The following is a 19724-nucleotide window of genomic DNA, read 5'->3' on the forward strand; positions in this document are numbered from 1 at the left end:
TGTAATTGCCTTGATGTCTAGTTTGGAAGCCTTAGCCTTCTTTCGTGGACCTAACCGCTCCGTGACGTGTGGCCGTTTTAGTTGGGTGGGCGTTGTGCTCAGGTCTGCGCCTTTTTCTGTATCTGGTCCCTGTCTTGTAGACATGTTCTAACCCCCTTCCTCCTGCATCGCGGTGGCCCCTATTGCTTGTGCTACTATTGCTCTTTTGGTGGCCTTTACCTGTTTTGTGACTGCCTTTGCTGCTTCATGGGTGGCCCTTACCTCTGCAGTTGCTTGTTCGTTGTGCCTTTGCTGGGCCAACTTCATGACACGTAACTTGGTTGCATCCTTCTGCTTCTATGCTACTGTTCTATCCCTTTCTGCCAAATTCGAGGCGTGCCACTCGGGAGGCCATGATTCGAACACGAAGAAGATGACGTCGTCAATTGTGATGAAAGGAAGATTGGTCCAGTTCTGCGTCAGATCCTTACGTGCCTTGATATACACATTATGCATGTCCGCCTTGAAGTCTGCAAAGTTCCGCAGGCTATTGTACACTATGGGGGATAGGCGCGGCCTCCTGTTAATCCACATCCAGACGCTCGCCTCCATGAGCACCCAGAAGATTTTAGTCTCGCGGATCTACATGGTGTCCTACGTAGCCCAGAGCGACGCATATTTTGCAGCCTCTAGCAAGTCCTGTTCAATATGAGGGAACCGACTGTCCTCAGGAAGTTCCCCTGTTACTAATACTAGCATTTGCACCAAAAGTTGCAAAGGAAACGCCGCAAGGAAAAAATTTTCTAAACAAAGTGTAAGACTCTAAATTTTAAAACCTTGATTTTGGCCTATTGTTGTAGGGAAAAGTATCCGACTCGGATGACCCTATCCCACTCTAAGGGTGACAGTTCCTTAGCAACAACTGTAAAACAAACTACTTAAGGTTTACTTCTTTATGAAAGAAAAAGAGAATGGAGAAAGCACTAACCGTTGCCTTGCGCTTAATGTCGAATCCAAACTCTTCTCTTTGGCCGCTTGCTCCTAGCTCTTTTTTCTTCTGCTCGCCCAGCTACAATGAGATCCTGCACAATAACAAAGAAGGAAACTACAAGAGGCATGCAATCATAACTGGTTCATGGATTAGTGTAAACCAAACATGCAATCATCACAATATATAATTGAAACAAGAGCACATAGAAGAACCTCAATAGCTTTTATTAATGAAGAAATAAAGGTTCTGAGAGTATTACAACCATTGAAGGCTCCAACCCAGCAACACCTCCCAGCAGAAAGAATTGCTCTTCTTCACCTCTCTCAAACAATCACCCAATAACTCAATAATGAAACCAACAGCATATCATTACTTTGCACAAAATTCCAGCCTCCTGAGCTCATATGAGAGAGCTCAATATATAGATGAATTGAGAAAGGATGAGTCAGCTTGCAACTGATGTGTAGCTGCCTTGTGTCCTCTCTCTCTTCAGTTAATCTTTAGTTGATCTTCAGTTCTTGAGTCCACTTGGTGAACCTTGCTTCCACTTGGAGAAACAAAGCCTCTGACTCATCACAAGGCGAAATCCCTGATCCAAGTGTCATTTTTGGAAGATTCCAAAGCAATGACTCACTGTGCCACTTGTCCTTTCTCGCTCAGCGCAGGTGGCCTTTGTCCCACTTGCTTTGCAACGCAGGTACACCATGGAGCATCTGAGTTTCAGTGCAGAACCCTAGTGGAGCACCTGCTTTGATTTCAGGATTGCTTGTTTTTGAGTGTTTCCAGGGGGAGAACTGATCTGAGAGCTGTTGGTTTGCTGACCTTGTTCCTCTAGGGGTAGGAACATCATGTTTAGGGAACTTTGGATCCCTTGGATTATTGACAATTCATGCTTGTTGCTGTAAGGCACAAAATTGTCTATAACAGATGCCCCCTAAAGTATGAGTTCGTTTATCGGGTGAAATGCTTTATTGAGAGGATCCGAAGTTCATTCAATCTGCTGAGAAGTGTCCTGTAATAAGATACAATAAAATACATTATTTTTCATACATTTTTCATGATCTAGCTGAGGCGGGCATTCCCATGCTCAGCTTTATAAATACATTTTGGTACATAGAACAGACGATCGTCTGATTGTAGACTGATAATTCTCTGCCGAAATTATCATCCTTCGAGAAGGATGATCATCTGCTATAATGATGTACATATCAAATGTCTTTATGTCCTGAATATATATCGCAGCCCGGATGGATGAAACTAGATCCGGGGTCTTCAATCTCTTCCGATCTTCACTCGATGTACAAGTCGATCCATGTGAGAATTTCTTGAAGTCGAACACGGAAAGACATCGCTTGATTACCGGTCAATGATGTAAACCGTTAACAAGCGCGAGAGGAATCACCGATAAGGATGATGACCCTCAAGGTACGGCAGTACAATCCACATGGTGGGAATAAAGGACTTGGCGTCGACCACCATGCAAAATCTTCTGGTCGAAGGTCATTGATGTATACCTGTCGCCGGAAGTGAGAAACTTGCCATTGAGGCATGCGAGCTTCAAAGTACTGAGGGGGGTGTTCCTAGATCAACTCCTTGGATAATGAGCTGATGTCGACAAGGAGCGATCCGTCAAAGGAGGGCCTTAATGAATCCCACATCAGTGACACGGAATGGAGCTAGTGATTGTGATGAGGTGAAAACAAACTGTGATGTATGATTCAGGGTGGCGGTCATGAAGTGGATGAAGGATAATGTATGGCAGTGGGTGGAACACGGTTGACTCTTTACAGAACCACATCTCTTGAACATATAACGACACTGATGTGATGGATTGGTAGCATTACCCCAATTGTGGATGGTGTGGCGAGGACCATGGTTATGAGACCGGTGAATGAAACAACCCAACCCGATGTGATACGGAGGACAAAGTGTCATGTTCAAGAGCGACTTGCTACCATTAATGTTGTGAGGTTCTCCCAATTTTTTCCCAGTCATTGCTGACCAGTACCTGTTTATTTTTGTCAAGCTTGAGGAGGATAACATATGCTTGTTCTATAACCTGCCCTTCGGGCAAGCCCATCGCTATGTTTTAACGAGCCTAGCGATAGGGAAACTCGTTCTCGTCTAAAGACAAGTTTGTCGCTATTTAATCATTTTAACGAGTCTAACGACAAAGAAAACTCGGTCCTTTTCATTTTTAGAGAGTCTGAAATGGTACGAAAAGTTAACTCCAAAATTCCTTTTTCGTCTTCTAATCCCTTAAGTCCGAAAAAGTATAAAACAATACAGAAGGGATGAATTTTCGATTTCTTTAACGAGCCGAACAAAACAAGCGCTCGATCTTTTTGTGTAATAATCCCTCAGGTCCAAAAAGATTAAAATCTAGAGGAGGGATAGCTCTTCCGGTCCTTTTAACGAGCTGGAAGGCCAAAAACTCGGCAAACTTTTCATATTTTACGAGTCAGTGAAAAGAGCTCAAAGAAGACTCGTCTTTTGAGGAACGAGTGATGAACAAGGATAGCAGCAGATTCCAGGTACAGGTTGGAATTCTCCAATCACGGCAGTGTCACAAGGATGGCTAAGTGAAATCACTCTTCGCAGCTGTTCCTCAAAAGGGGTAAACAAACATATGGAGGTGAACGATTGGCCAAATGAACGGATGGAGGTGATGGCATATAAACACGACCAAGGGCTTTTAATATGGCTTTCAAAGGTTACATTTCTCGAGGTTGTTTATCGGTTCATTTTTTCTGGATGAGCTTGAACTGTAGGGAAAGATTGCTCACAACTTGTGTTTATTTTTTAACGAGCATGAACTCTGTACAAAACTGCTCGATTCTTGCGTTTATTTTTTAACGAGCATGAACATTGCTAAAACTGCTCGATGATGCCCCCAGCATAATAATAATGCAGATGAGGCGCATGCCTCCTAAATCATAAGGGGACATTTCATTTTTTAATGAGGTTGACATCGTAAAGAACTATCCTCTTTTACTCCTTATTTCATTTTTTAAACGAGGTTGACTTGAGAAAGGAACTATCCTCGAAACTTTTAGATCCATTAAAAATAGAAGGCTTCATATCCCGTTGCATCCAACTCTGCAAGATTACTTGGCGGTGGTGGGGTAAAAGTGCCCATTAAAGAAGGGCCTTTTGGGAAAATTACTCCGATATATTGGAGAGGATGATTGCCTCCATGGATCGATGGAATGCTTCTTGTGTTGGATGGCGGCTCAACTTCTGTCGAAGTTGTTGTCGAACTGCCTGGTCGACCTTTTCTTTCGCCATTCAACGGCTGGGGATTCCCACGGCTTTTGTTTAATGTTGAAATTAAAGCATCATCTTGGCGCTTTAAACTTGACAACATCATAACTTGTGATGGGGAAGCATCTCCACTGTCAACCAGATTCTGACTTGGGTTGGGAAATGGATCAGTCAATACGGCTGGAGTATGCGGATTCTTTACGAATCTCTTAAACTCGGCTTTGTACGGGCAATCTGCCGTCCGATGATCATCGTCACATATGTGACACGGAAACCGTTTCCTATTCCCAGGAGGGTTTGAAGAATTTTTCTTAGGGGATGATCCACCTTGTTTATTCTTCCTCCCTTTGTTTTGATTCTTCTTGCTTCCTGGTTGATTGGTTTCTTTGCCTTTATCTGTCGATATGGCATTTACTTCCGAAGCAAGAACTTCTTCATGCGCATTTTGATACGAATCCTTACGGGCCTTCTTTTGATTGGTCCTTTTCGGATTCGTGTTTGCTGTGCCAATCACGCCATCACCGGCATGAGAGTCACTGTTTGATTTAGGAGGAGGAGGGATTGAAAACTCTGGTCTAGGGGCGTCTGGTATTTTGTCATAGAGCGTGCCGGACTGAGTATATACTAAATCCAAGTATTGTGCACGAGCTATAACTTGCTCTTCTGTTACGACTCCTCCCTTTGCCACATCTTCCGTTATGGCCGGAAGTAACGACTTTATAAACCACTCAGCTAAAAGCTGATCAGGAACGTATGTTTTAACCATTCTTCGTCGACGTCGCCACTCATGTATATGATCTGATATATGAGTTGCGGTTGTCTGTTTGAAGTTAGTCAATATCTCTGTTCCGGTTTCATACCTTATTGGTAATTGAAAGTGGGTCAAGAATGTCGTGGCAAGGGAGCCAAAATTGTCGAACGAAGCTCTAGGCAATTCTATATACCATTTTGCCACTGGACCTGTCAATGTCCTCTGAAAGAGGCGAAGCCTTATCGAATCGTCATTCAAAGTGTTCGACGAACACCATAGATGAAATGTCATCACATGATTCGACGGGTCTTCACCTGGATTTCCATTGAATTTAGGAATGTCGGATGGAAGTTTGTGCGGAATCACTGGCCACCAAGGGGCGTAAGCAATTGGATCGTTTGTTAACCGATGTAAATCAGGCAACTCTAAAGTCGCCACGAATGGTAACTGCTGGTTCAAGTTAGGAGAAGCGTAACCAAGATACGATGGAATCGCCTGAACAGTCGGTCTTTGCATACCATCATAATGGAGTTGATGTTGGTATGATGAATACGGTTGATGGTCTTGACCACTATAAAGTGGTTGATTTTGACCATTTTGAATATATGGTTGTCCAGTATTCCCAAATATTTGCTGTTCAGAACCTTGGTACACTTGTTGGAATTGCGGCTGTTGGTATTGCATTATCCACGGTTGCGACACCATGGGTTGTTGCGCTACACTAACCATTGGACCAAGATGCGGGGTAGTTGTACCCAACTGTACTTGTGTTGTCCCACCAGTAGGTGATTGTGGTTGGGTCGCAGGGTCAAGGGGCTGTTGCATGAGAACCTGAGCAATCTGAGGTTGACATACAACAGGCATTGTTTGAACTTGCGACACGGTCACAATAGCCGGTGTAGTTGGGATGTTTGTCACAGGTACACACTGTTGCATAGAATATACAACTCTCGGTGGCTGGGATATCATAGGTACCCAACTACTCGTTGCAATTCCGCCATAACTTGAATAAGGTTGAGAACTCCCGTATGGGTACTGCCCCCCATACGGTAGCAACCCAGAACTCAAGGCAATTGACTGTCCTGGAGGACTGGATGGCCTAATTAGATTCCCAAAAGGGTCAATTTGATGAGCCTCACCATGAGAGTTACCAGACATTACTCCGGAACAAACAGGAACAGACCATACTGTCGAGATAGTCTCTTGGTGGACTCCTTCTAGCGACTGAGAGCTAGTTGGGACAGATGGTATGCCGGCGAACATTGTTGGATTTGCAGCAGGTAATTCTGCCGTCGCCGTGTCATTTGACACAGTCCTAGATGTCGACGGTTGTTCAGTCATTTTTAGTCTATCCAATAGAGTGACCCCTACTCCAAATTGAATTGGAGTGGATACTTGCGGTTCCTCTATAACTTCCTCTATCGCAATCAGACCAGGTGGAAGAGGAAGACCGTCAGGTCCGTAAAAGATTTCCGGTGCCGAAGAAGGGGTTGTATCGACCGCGACAGATGTTTGAGGAACAAAACTCTCTGGACCGGTTACAGATGGAACTGGTTCAGTCATACAAGTATTTTCCCCCAGACTAGGATCAGTATTACTGTCCCTCTGTGGTGGTTGAACTTCTTCTATGGAGGCAGGGTTTCCGGAAATGTTTGGAGTGACCAGAATCTCAGATGTTGTTGGAACACTTGTTCTAACTTTTAAAGGAGATTTTGAACTGGTTCGACGAGCTCGCTTTGTCCGGATTGTTTTCGATTCCGGAGACAAAGATGGTTGACTCGCAAGCCTCCGAGAACGACGGATATTCAATTGACTTTCTTCCACGATTGCGGATTACTCGATCAACTAAAATATAAAGGGGAAAATTTGTGTTTCCGATTTGAATGAATTTTATTAGACGCTTTTAAACATAACTTTGCTTTTTCATGTTTTAAGAGTCGAGAAAAAGCTAAAGATGACTCTAGTCTCCTTCGATGTATTAACGAGCCCGAAGTGACAAATGCTCGGTTGGACCTTTTCAGTTATAGAGTTTGAAAAGGGCCAAAAGAAACTGCTCTGGAGATCTAGGCAGAGGGTGTGCCAAACCTTTCGCGAAACCATAGAATACGTTTTACGGTACGGGTGGTCGATCTTCGTGAATGCTGTGTTCACTGCATCGCGATCAGTAGGGCGTCCGACACGGCTTCCTATGGATAAAGGATAATTGCCTATAGGGGTCTCCCAATATATACGCGACGGTACGTGGGAGCACAAGTCCGTATTAGTGCCACCGACTCTCAGGAGGAATCACCCACCTTCGTAGAGATCGACAGTCACTATGTTTAACGACGCCGGAACACGTCTCTACCTAGACCTCTAGATGTTTGCGTTATGTTTCAAATGCGTTGTTAGGTTCATTCAGTATATTTTAAGTTGATCTTTTTAAAGTTTTCCTTTCAAGGTTCACCACGAGATGTATATGACAAATTCCTAAATGCAGCCTAAGATGAGAAGCAAGCTTTTTCAAATCTTTTTGACTGATGAAAATCTTAACTACTGAGGGAGAAGAAAGGAAAATTCTTTTCACACAGTTCATACAGCACAAACTAATGCACTTTCTCCTAAATCATCATGCAAACTTTTTCAAATGCAAAATGCACGATGCATGTATTTTCTTTTCCCTTTCTTAATGTGGATGGATTACAAAAAGAAAGTGGTCATATAACTTTGATTTCGATTTAAAGCGACAGTAAACAAGTTTGTCCAAAATCAAAAGACACCTTAAGATTCACTTGCTTAATCACTGGAAATACATGAAATCAAACCATACTAACGAAAGTAAAATGACTAATCAGCTATGGACAGCAAACAAGCTAACTCTTTAGACCAGCAAAATGCCTAACACAGGTTCAGATCTAAGAGGCCAAAAGCATGACTAGTTTACTTTTCGTTATGGGAAATTGTAAATGAGTGAGAAATACAAAGAACAAGTACAATTTCGTTATATAACAGAGGCAGAATGATGGCAAGTAATATTGGTTTCAAAACAGGCACAAGACTGACACCTAGCAGCAAAACTAAGTGAAAACAGGCAAGGGAAAGGAGGAAACCCCAAATGCACTAGGCAAATTTGGGCCAACGCAGGCTCTGCACAGCCAAACTGGCTCTCAGCGTAGGTAGCCCCTTCGGGACCTGTGTTGCAAAGCAGGTAGCCTGTGTACTACCTGCTTTGGAAAACGAGAATTGCGTTTTCACAGTTTCCGGGTCATAATTTTCTCAAAAATGCACGGTTTTTGCTCAAATCAGAAGCAATCAGTCAAGCACACTCAAAGGGATGATTAAGAAGGTGCAAAGATATCACTAAGAGCTTACAAGGATCCTTGTATATCAGCTATTCAAACCATGAATTTGCTGAGAAAATGAGCAACAGTAGCTGCCCTCTACTTCGCTTTTGATATAGTCAAAAGCTTTTCGATTTGGTACTCTTTTGTTCAGGAAATGAATAGCAAAATACTACAAACACAATCAAACGGATACGATCCCCAGCGGAGTCGCCAGTTTGTTGTAGGGAAAAGTATCCGACTCGGATGACCCTATCCCACTCTAAGGGTGACAGTTCCTTAGCAACAACTGTAAAACAAACTACTTAAGGTTTACTTCTTTATGAAAGCAAAAGAGAATGGAGAAAGCACTAACCGTTGCCTTGCGCTTAATGTCGAATCCAAACTCTTCTCTTTGGCCGCTTGCTCCTAGCTCTTTGTTCTTCTGCTCGCCCAGCTACAATGAGATCCTGCACAATAACAAAGAAGGAAACTACAAGAGGCATGCAATCATAACTGGTTCATGGATTAGTGTAAACCAAACATGCAATCATCACAATATATAATTGAAACAAGAGCACATAGAAGAACCTCAATAGCTTTTATTAATGAAGAAATAAAGGTTCTGAGAGTATTACAACCATTGAAGGCTCCAACCCAGCAACACCTCCCAGCAGAAAGAATTGCTCTTCTTCACCTCTCTCAAACAATCACCCAATAACTCAATAATGAAACCAACAGCATATCATTACTTTGCACAAAATTCTAGCCTCCTGAGCTCATAGGAGAGAGCTCAATATATAGATGAATTGAGAAAGGATGAGTCAGCTTGCAACTGATGTGTAGCTGCCTTGTGTCCTCTCTCTCTTCAGTTAATCTTTAGTTGATCTTCAGTTCTTGAGTCCACTTGGTGAACCTTGCTTCCACTTGGAGAAACAAAGCCTCTGACTCATCACAAGGCGAAATCCCTGATCCAAGTGTCATTTTTGGAAGATTCCAAAGCAATGACTCACTGTGCCACTTGTCCTTTCTCGCTCAGCGCAGGTGGCCTTTGTCCCACTTGCTTTGCAACGCAGGTACACCATGGAGCAACTGAGTTTCAGCGCAGAACCCTAGTGGAGCACCTGCTTTGATTTCAAGATTGCTTGTTTTTGAGTGTTTCCAGGTGGAGAACTGATCTGAGAGCTGTTGGTTTGCTGACCTTGTTCCTCTAGGGGTAGGAACATCATGTTTAGGGAACTTTGGATCCCTTGGATTATTGACAATTCATGCTTGTTGCTGTAAGGCACAAAATTGTCTATAACACCTATGAAATAAACACCCTCCATCCTAAAAACTCACAAATCTAAGTTTCTGCATTTCTAAATTGTTGAAGTGAATGGGAGCAAAACATATTTAGAGATCTCAATTTTATATGTTTGTAGTTCATGGGGATTTTCAATTGTCATATTTTTTATATATCATTTCACTGTAATAAGATCCTGACTATTGAAACAATTCAATATCTGCTTCCATACAACTTAGATATAGATAGGCTTATTTATGTTGACATGGGTGCTTATTTATGTTTGGGTCAGTTCTTCTCAGTTCAGGATTTTCAATAGCTAAATTTATGGTCAGGTAGCACTCCATCGCAATATGCATAGGTCAATGAAGATGATTGCACCCCAAATTCTCAGTGTTCATCATAAATTGTGAAACAAACCTTTGTACAATTCGTCGCATTGATCTGGGGAAATCCTATGCCCACTGAAATGTTTCGTTAAGGCTTTCTTTCCTTACATTGCAATTTTGCAGAAGCATGACTTCTGCTTGCAAGATACACTTCATAATAAAATAATAATAGCGAGCCTTTGAATTCTAGGAAATCAAATTGTGGGATTCTTCTCTTACTCAATAAAAAGAGGGTGCCTCCCTTGGTCCCAAAAACTTCTATGTATGAATCTTCATAGCAAGGGTTTTGGCTCCATCTTAGCCTTGTGGAAGCCTCATGTTGTAGACATTGGAAGTTCCATATCTTTTATTTTTTGTGAGCAACAAATTTTTACCTACAAGCATAACATTGTACATTCCTCATTATTGTTGAGCCAATTGTTCCTTCCATAGAGATCCATGAGCCCCTTGACCCATCCCACAACATGGATTTGGAAACTTTTGTCTAACCATAAAATACATGCAAGTTCCATACTACCCAACTCATCACAAAGTAACCACCGGCATGAAATGTTTCATTGCATTTATGGCAACATATGTTTGTCGTTTAACCAAAAGTGCAATACATCCCAAAAAAAAATAAAAAAATCAAACATGACTTCTTTCATAAATTCTATATAGATGAAATAAATCCTCTCAATTCTATCCTAAACAAAGGCCTGTAGTGTTTATTAGGATATTGTACCAATGAATAGGCCCTCACCATGCTTGTTGAAAGTTTGTACAAAACCTCTTGGTTGCAGAGGAAAATAGAAAATTAGTTGCTAATGCAGTTAGACTTTATTGCAGTGGGATGTGAAAGCAATCATGTTTCCCTTGTTTCCTATATTGGAAGGGAAAACTCTCATAACTTTGCTGCGAGTCTGAGACATAGTAATGTAAGACTATATGATGTATGTTTTTTTTGTGCATTAATTAAATATATGATGCATTTTTTTTAAGTTAAAAACAAAAAATTGGAAAAGTTGTAGATATCTCTAAATAAGTATAGGCAAGAAAACCATAGCTTAAGAAATGACAATATGATTTATAGATTGCTAAGTTGTCCTTTGTACTCTCTTTTTAAAAAGCTGAAAGTGTAGAAAAGCTAGCCCTAGTAATGGACAAGTTACTCTTTGGCCTTCAAATGAAATTTCAAATGTTCATTTCAAATGTTGTGGTTTGCTACTTTCGTTGTTGTCTAGGGTTTTAACAAAGTTCAAAAAAAGAACATAAAAAACAAGTAGGAGACATTTTGTTTACGATGGGGAAGTTGCAATAATTTCAGCATCAAATTAGAAAATAGACACACCATGAAAGTCATGTTAGCATTTGTCTCTTAACAAGCCTTGCATTTTGTGCAGCAATACACCCGGGGAAAAATATGTACAGGCTTAGCACCACAAAAGGCACAAACTTCCAGTCCATTTCTAAGACCACTGTTAACTTAAACTTGACACTTGATTGAATGCCAAGGAATTGAAGCAAATGGGCTTCTTACAACAGCCTAAATGTTAACAATAATAAGGATAGGATTATAGGCTACAACACTGCCCAATAAATATGAATGAGAGGTCTTCCGAGATTGATACATTAAGCTCTGAGATCAAACAAACCATGGTTAAATAAAGGCAAAACGAAAATACTTTAGCTACATATTATGATCTGCGAAAATAAGGATAGCTTCTTAGATGGGTCTAGTATATGAGCAGAGCAGAAATAGGGAGCTTTACATAATAGTGGTTAAGAAGCAAGTATGCGAAAATAGGTTTGAAAGCACAAGCATTAGGAATGAAGCTTTAATTGCTGGAAATTCAATCCCTTTTTAGTATATTTTTTTAATCTCAAATTGTTTGTAACTCTGAAATTTGAAAGATGGATGACTCCGAGGAGGTAGAGAAGACAATGAGAAACTGCCAATCAAGCACAATGTCCATTAAAAGCGATTGGAATACAGAGAGACCCTTGTTCACTGTAGAAACCAAAACTAAAGCTAAAGTTAAATGCAATCCTCTGGATCCCTAGCTTTGACAAAATTTCATTGGATGTAAAGTCATCGTTGTGGTTCTTTTAGATTCCCAACCAACGTGTTCAGATCACATGGTTGCTTTCTCCCGAATATTGACTCTGGACTCGAGTCTCTGTTTATCTTGAACAATCTACAATGTCTCAGTAATCCAATGTTGCCATTTGTGAATTCATGAATTTAGTAAAAGATTGAGACATGTTTATTTATGGGAAAATTCTATGTTCCCTCTACTTATCCATCGACTAAAAAACCAGTGACCATGATCCCTATCCTTTTCACACTAGAAACATCTTAGATTAACATATAAAGTAGTGAGCCATTTCTGAACGCATTCCCAATGCCTTAAAAAATGATCACAAACCAACGTGGAGCAATAAAATATTTCTACTTGACTAACAAAATCTAAGTGGGCTCCATCAATCCACAAGTCCTGGCCTCCTGGAATATTGAACCTGATATTCACCAACATCCATAATCCTATGCATTCACCCATGGGATGGGCCTCGAGATGAGAGAGTCAAATTCCTCACATCTGCCAACATCCTTCTTGCTGTAGATTTCTCACATTATGTTTTTTAGGATGTGAGAGCCAAGTTCTTTAACATGTGGCAATGTTCACATTTTTGTACATTTTTCACATGATTCATGTTGGGATGTAACAAGAAGTGCTTGTATATGTCTCATGACCTGGAATACATTTCTTTTTTGGCATTCAGATTGTGCTATTTATGGTGAATCCTGTTTTTCTGTCATTAATTTGTTTTATTAGTTCCAGACACTGTATTCTATTTGTTTGGGTATTAATTCGCAGTTTTGTATCATCTGTGGTTAATTGTTTTTCTTTTAAGGGCGGTGGGACTGCCCAGGGTTACTGTATATTCCAGCCTCACCATGGGCTAACCCTAGTCTCTCTGGAATACATGACAAGTAGGCTAAGTTCAGTTAAACATTCTTCCTTTAAGGAAAAAATGTTGAGTTCCCAGGTTAGGAAAAAAGTTGAGTTCCTAGGTTCAAAATTTTGGTTAGCTTATTATCATTTACCATCTAAAATCTACTATTGAAATAAAATCTACCATCTACTTATCTCATTCAGAAATATAGCAAAAGAAAATATATCACTTGAATTCAATATATAGATTAAATAAAAATTAAATAAAGACTTTTCACTATTGGACCACATGTTTTGCCTTACCCTCAAATGAAATGACTACAGGTATATTATGCTCTGTTGATAACAAAATATTTCAAAATCCGTAACTTGACTACAGGTATATTATGCTCTGCTGATAACTAAATGAAAATATTTTAAGAAGTGACATTTGACTGTCCAGAATGTTAATGGAACCTTTATTATATCTTAGCAAGCTGCTTGAGATTGATGGGGTAAGAGTCAGAAGGAGTGCCGGAGTAAGCTCTTGTGGCCAGAATAATGTTCACAGCTTCAGTGGGATGGAATGTGTCCCAAAATACATGCTGGTCCCTGTTGGTACATGGTTCCAGTCCCGGAAGGCGCGTTATCTATCCATTATACATGCCTATCCCACATCATCCTTGATTTGTCACACTAAAACCTGTATATAGCAGTAAACACATCAACAACAAATTACAGTAACAACTTATTCATGTTGGTCTGCCCTAGCTTATCCAAGATTTTAAGGTTCTATGAGCACAAGTTTAGAATTAAGTTATTACTATACCATAAGAACTGGGATCGTCGATCATGTCTTTAACTGCACTGTAGGGATCTCCATAGATGCAATGTGCACCAGGCATATTGAGTGACAGAGTGCCCAAAAGATATTTGAGCTTGGAATTGAAGAGTATGGCATGTTGGTTTACACTGTCAATGCAACTGCCATTGCTATTTGACTTGGAATGCATCCCAGAGGACCCATTGCATCATGTCTTTAACTGCACTATAGGCATCTCCATATATGCAATGTGCACTAGGCATATTGAGTGATAGAGTGCCCAAAATATATTTGAGATTTGACTTGGAATGCATCCCAGAGGACCCATTGCATCATGTCTTTAACTGCACTATAGGCATCTGCATATATGCAATGTGAACCAGGCATATTGAGTGATAGAGTGCCCAAAAGATATTTGAGCTTGGAATTGAAGAGTATGCCTGAGTGATAGAGTGCCCAAAAGATATTTGAGCTTGGAATTGAAGAGTATGGCATGTTGGTTTACACTGTCAATGCAGCTGCCATTGCTATTGGACATTGCTATTTGACTTGGAATGCATCCCAGAGGACCCATTGCTGCCACTGTGCACTTGCGAGCTCCCAAGTTGCATAGAGCCTGCATATATATTCCACATAAAACCAACTTATATAAATACTCTGTAAATTTACAGTGAACACTCTAGGAGGGATTATTTTTATGTAAGTTTAGATAAAGTACTGTATTTTGAAGAGCAACCACATTTTGTTTTGTATTTTGATGGAGTAAGATAATCTTAAAGGGAAAGGATTCTATTTCCTGGTACAAATTTCACAAGAGTTTTGACAAAAATGCTAGGTTCTCACATTTTTCATCATAATTCAAGTTTTTATTATATAATGAAATAATATTTACTAAAGATTTTGTTCAAACTGAATGGCCTCAAATAATCTAAATGAAAACCAAAGAGAAGTTTGATGCAAGATGAGATGGTTCCTTTTCTTGAAACTATTTTAAGATGGCTACCATATGTCAGATTCCCGCACTGATCACTTTTTAGACTAATGCAAACAAAGTGTGCACTGGTCACTTTTCAGAAAGTGAATGTTGAGTACCAAAAAAACCAAAATTTTAAGCTAAGGAAGGAAAGTAATTATCAATTACAAAACAAAATAGCCAAAATTTTAACCATTGATATAGTTTTTCTGGCATATTTTTGGGTCAAATTTGCTAGAAATTTGATAAGGAACTGCTGGAATCCCAAATCTGAGATGTGAACCCTGCACCATCAGAATTCACCAGAGGGTTTTCAGGGCACTGAATCCATTTAGTTTGAGTTGTGATCACTGCATCATCCAAATCCGTAGAAGTTTTTCAAGACACTAAATCCATTTATAGATTAAAAAGACATTTTAAACCACAAAAATTCAAAATCTTACCAAAAAATTGTTTTCCCATATTCAAACAAAAAAAAACTTCAAAACCTAAGAGAGTTAGACAACGCCAATAAAATTCAATAACCACTTTAAAATTTCAATTAAATTCTCAGTTTTACAAGAACCACTTTAAAGTTTCAATTGAATTTGGTTGTATTTCTCAGGCAACCAGACAGAGCTTATGAAACCAACCACCAATTGTGAAAGTTACCACATGAGAATATCGTTGTAAGTCACTGGGTGTATTGTCTACTGGTTGGATAAAAGGTAGGCATAAGATAGTTGTTGATATAATCGTTGCTGCCAAAAGTAATTGAGAAAATAGATTTTGCTAGATGCTGAGCCACTGCCACTACGCTTCCCAACTGCGATGTCAAATCCTCTAAACTCTACCCAAAATTTGCAATCTACTGATTGAACGATATGCGCCCAAGCTATCAGATTTGCACCAAAAGCAAAAATGTTAGATACCATATATGCTACATTTAGCACGAGTGGGAGAAACTCAATTTATCATTTCAGCAATTTGGACTTACAGGGTTTTGGCCAGTCTCATCCAAAATGCCTATGGGTGCTGAAGCGTAGTTCACTTCATTTAGGATTGCCGAACCCCTTGTAGATGGGTCAAGGTATGCAGGAATGAGAGGCAGCCCTAGCAATTGCCCTGAGATCGTTCATTCAACATTCTTTAAGATCAAATTATTGTACAGTTTTAAAGACATATAAATTAGAAGCAATATAACGAGTTAGATAAACTGGTTTTAGTGAATATTGTTTTATATTTATTAGTTTTATTTCATTTAAAATATAGAATAGAAATAGTTTAAAAAATTAAACCAACTGGTTGTCATTAGTGTGTATTCAAATAAAAAATAATCTAAAGAGTTAAATCAACTAGTCCTATCAATCTTTTTGATAAGCATTTAACATTTCTATTACAAGCTAGTTTTTCAATTAAGAGCACTGATTCATATTGAGAGACAAACCTCTTTGGGGTTTTCTTTGGGTCTGAGTGTAACTAAATTGCAGACTTAACATTTCAGAAATATGATGGATTTAATTGAGAAGTGGGAGGCTCATGAAAGATGGAGGATTATCAATTAATCCATTTATAGATTAAAAAGACATTTTAAACCACAAAAATTCAAAATCTTACCAAAAATTGTTTTCTCATATTCAAACCAAAAAAAAAAAAATTCAAAACCTAGGAGAGTTAGACAACGCCAATAAAATTCAATAACCACTTTAAAGTTTCAATTAAATTCTCAGTTTTACAAGAACCACTTTAAAGTTTCAATTGACTTTGGTTGTATTTCTCAGGCAACCAGACAGAGCTTATGAAACCAACCACCAATTGTGAAAGTTACCACATGAGAATATCGTTGTAAGTCTCTGGGGTGTATTGTCTACTGGTTGGATAAAAGGCAGGCATAAGATAGTTATTGATATAATCGTTGCTGCCAAAAGTAATTGAGAAAATAGATTTTGCTAGATGCTGAGCCACTACCACTACGCTTCCCAACTGCGATGTCAAATCCTCTAAACTCTTCCCAAAATTTGCAATCTGCTGATTGAACGATATGCGCCCAAGCTATCAAATTTGCACCAAAAACAAAAATGTTAGATACCGTATATGCTACATTTAGCACCAGTGGGAGAAACTCAATTTATCATTTCAGCAATTTGGACTTACAAGGTTTTGGCCAGGCTCATCCAAAATGCCTACGGGTGCTGAAGCGTAGTTCACTCCATTTACGATTGCGGAACCCCTTGTAGATGGGTCAAGGTATGCAGGAATGAGAGGCAGCCCTAGCAATTTCCCTGAGCTCGTTCATTCAACATTCTCTAAGATCAAATTATTGTACAGTTTTAAAGATATATAAATTAGAAGCAATACAACGAGTTAGAAAAAATGGTTTTAGTGAATATTGTTTTATATTTATTAGTTTTATTTCATTTAAAATGTCGAATAGAAATAGTTTAAAAAACTAAACCAAGTGGTTGCCATTAGTGTGTATTGAAAGAAAAAAAAAATCTAAAGAGTTAAATCAACTGGTCCTATCAATCTTGTTGATAAGCATTTAACATTTCTATTACAAGCTAGTTTTTCAATTAAGAGCACTGATTCATATTGAGAGACAAACCTCTTTGGGATTTTCTTTGGGTCTGAGTGTAACTAAATTGCAGACTTAATATTTCAGAAATATGATGGATTTAATTGAGAAGTGGGAGGCTCATGAAAGATAGAGGATTATCAATTTTGTGAACTCAGTGGCAGGAAGTTCCTCCCCAGGTAGTGGGAATCTAGCAGATGCCTCAGCCCCCCGAGGATTATCAATTTGGTGAACTTAGCCACAGGAAGTTCCTCCCCAAGTAGTGGGAATCCAGCAGATGCCTCAGCCCCCTCAGTGTCCTCAGTGTCCATACTTTTTGTTCCTTTTCCTATGGTTTAGGGCTAACACCCTCCCTAAAGAGTGAAGCGATTGTTTGAATCGCTCATATTTATAAAATTTCTTGAATTTTCCAAAATTTCCAATTAACTAATTCTGCTGCATTCTAGTTTCCTCAATTGAAAATAGAGTCTACACCCAAGGGGAAACATCCTTTGGAATATATTTTCAAGGATTTCATTGGAAAATTATATACAAACCAGAAGCATTAAATCAAATAACCATAGAATGCAAACCTAGAAAATCAACAGTGATCCCGCCATTGCAAAACTTTCGAGTAGGATGGCCTCCAAAGAAATCTATTCTGTAAGGCAAGAAGTTGGCTTTGGCAATGCTTGCTATATAGTTGTTGTTGCCATTATCAATAAGAGAATCGCCGAATATAAACATGGTTGTAACTTCAGCTACGGCCTCCCTAGAAATTAATCCAACACAACAATATGTAACAACAAAAGCTAAACAGGGGAGCCATGAAGCTGCCTTGGAATTTAAACACCTGATTCCCATCACTGCAAAGCCTCAAATATGTCTCGTATACTCAAAATGAGCATATAGTAGCACAAATAAATTATATGAAATAGGCTGCCAAGACTCCTAGCTGAAAAAATCCATGATCATGCTCCTGCTTTTAAATTCAGTTGCAAATCCTAACCACAATCAAGATAGTTGTGATCACTTGCAAATCTTGGAAGTCGAAATATTTGGGCATAGTTTCGAGAGTCCACTGAATCCACCAGCCAACCAAACCTTTTCCTGTATCAGAGGCACTAACGGGTAATTCATTCATTAAAAACTAATGATTGATTTCACATTACTCCTGCATGCTGGCAGCAGGGTTTCCATTTGCTGTAAGTCTCTGGGGGATATTGTCTACTGGTTGGATAAAAGGCAGGCATAAGATAGTAGTTGATATAATCATTGCTACCAAAAGTAATTGACAAAATAGATTTTGCTAGATGTCGAGCCACCACCACTGCACTTCCCAGCTGCGATGTCACATCCTCTAAACTCTTCCCAAAATTTGCAATCTGCTGATTGAACAATATGTGCCCAAGCTATCAATTGTGCACCAAAAATAGAAATGTTAGATATCGTATATGCTACGTTTAGCACCAATGGGAGAAACTCAATTTATCATATCAGTGATTTGGACTTACAAGGTTTTCGCCAATCTCAACCAAAATGCATGTGCGTGCTGAAGCGTAGTTCACTCCATTCTAGAATTTCCAATTAACTAATTCTGCTGCATTCTTGTTTCCTGAATTGAAAATAGACTCTATATGCAAGGGGAAACATCCTTTAGGATTTGTAAACGAATAACCTAGCTGCAGCTCTGCGCGTGCGCGCCTGAGCCTGCTCTCGGCCCCTGGCTTCTTTCTGCGACTGCACCTATGCGCCTCTGCCATTAGATCTGTCCAATGGATCCTCCGGATCCTCCCGGAGGGGATCCGGACTTGCAACAGGCCTTTTCCAATCTGGTGAAATCGTTGCCTCAGCAAAGGCAAAGACCTACAGCAACTAAGTTCGTAAAGAAACTAGATGTGTTACAGGAAGTACACTTGCCTCCGACTATTCCTCGCATGGCAGCCATCTCGCTTGCAGAGAAAGGATTAATCGGCCAATTCACAGGGTTATGGCCCTCACCCAAAACTGTGCAAAGATGGGTGGAGCGTAACTGGGCAGACAAGATCCAAGGGAAAATAGCTATAAGGTTTTGTGGCAGAGGATACTTTACCTTTCACTTTGAAACCAAGGAGGACAAGGATCTAATCTTTCGAAACGGACCTTACTTCATGGATTCCAGAGGTCTCTACCTCAACAAATGGACCCCGGACTTTGATCCCGAGCTGGACATCCCAAGTGCTGTTCCTGTTTGGGTCAGACTCCCTCATCTTCCTCTTCACTGCTGGGGAGATGATTCGGTCAAAGCTATTGGGAACGCGGTCGGAAAATACATAGACCGAAGTGAACCCAAGGATAACATGCAGGCCTGTGCGCGAATATGCGTGGAAGTTGATCTGGGTCGCGGACTACCGGAGGCAATCAAACTGAAAGTGGACGACTGGTGCCATATCCAACAGCTGGACTACGAGCAGATCCCCTTCAAGTGCAAGGTATGTCACGAATATGGACATTTTGCTAATAGATGCCCAAAACTTATAAAT

The 19724-nt window shown here is 39.9% G+C and overlaps 1 pseudogene; it reads right to left on the bottom strand.

Annotated features, from left to right (window-relative positions):
- Positions 1-13355: 13355 nt before the first annotated feature.
- On the bottom strand, positions 13356-18965 carry LOC149210478 (GDSL esterase/lipase 7-like; annotated as a pseudogene).
- Positions 18966-19724: the final 759 nt, after the last annotated feature.

Source organism: Pinus tabuliformis, chromosome 1_2 (genome assembly GCF_031772625.1).
Source record: "Pinus tabuliformis cultivar Carrire ecotype Pingquan chromosome 1_2, CPIR1, whole genome shotgun sequence".
NCBI classification, from domain to species: domain Eukaryota; kingdom Viridiplantae; phylum Streptophyta; class Pinopsida; order Pinales; family Pinaceae; genus Pinus; species Pinus tabuliformis.